The following is a 1239-nucleotide window of genomic DNA, read 5'->3' on the forward strand; positions in this document are numbered from 1 at the left end:
GTTTTCGTTACTCCTGCTACAAAATCGTTTCAAAATCAATTTATTTAGCGAAATAACCTAGAACCTGCAGCACCTTCCCTCTCCTTACGACACGGGTTTTCAACCCTTCTCCATAAGCGATACCAAGCGATCCCCGCCTCGAGAACGGGTTACCGCTCGTCCGTTTTCGGCTCTAACGGCTTCTGATCAATCCCAAAGGGAGTCGGAGGACGTAACAAATGATTAGAGTACCATGGCAAAAAAATTATTAGATCTCGAGATATTTTCAAAAAATGTCTTTATTGAAGAAGATACTCAAACACTTCATAACTATGTTGTAAAGGTAAACACCCTTTCGACATTGTTATCATAACAGAAACCGATTTGTACGAGTGAGCATTTCATAATTCAGTAGCAAGTCACGTATCGTAACTCGAGTACGAAAACTAAGATTTTGAAAAAGTGTAGCTGTATTTCACTAAATACAAGAAAATGTATGACATTTTTTGAAAATATCTCGAGATCTAATAATTTTTCACATTCAACATGTGTTTTTGATTCACAAGAAAAATTACCTGCCTATTTAAAATACGACAGATGTTCCCCTCAAACCCAACAAATGGTAGCTCGATCCTATAGCTCCGAAAGGGAGTACCGTATTATTAATTATTCTGGTAGCTTTTTCCACTCGGCAAGATTTGGGACAGGCAGCAATAATGTAGGTAGAAGGTGTTGAACCGTTCGCCCGTTAGCTCAAGCCCATCAATTTTACGACGGGCAAAGTCAGATGTTGGGGTCGACTGTAAAAATGAGGCTAGCGTAAAAATTAGTTTCTGCGACAAGTTTTAATTACTTAATGATCACCGTCCAACGAATACACGAAGGAAAACACACGGTCAACACGTGCTGGAAGGGACTCCCTCTCGTAGTAAATCATAATATCGCACCTCCTAGTAGGAAAACATAACAATAGATACTATTTTTACTAAGAAATTCCCGTGTGATTAACTCCATGATATTGGACGTAAGCTGTGGGTTATGGCAGTGGGCTAAGATATGAAACTGTTACCGCCCACTACTACACGATTGTAGGGGGTGACAAGACGCCATTTCGTATGGGTTCGAAGTGGTGACATTGTATTGATGCGAAGCTTAGAAGAAGGTTCCCCGGCAGGACTGCGGTGACGTATCTAGATACGAATGCGCGGCCGATTGGTTCAGAGTGGAAGAGGCAGGCCTCGTTTCACACGCATTTTCGGC

The sequence above is a fragment of the Halictus rubicundus genome, unplaced genomic scaffold (assembly GCF_050948215.1).
Source record: "Halictus rubicundus isolate RS-2024b unplaced genomic scaffold, iyHalRubi1_principal scaffold0027, whole genome shotgun sequence".
In the NCBI taxonomy this organism is placed as follows: Eukaryota; Metazoa; Arthropoda; class Insecta; order Hymenoptera; family Halictidae; genus Halictus; species Halictus rubicundus.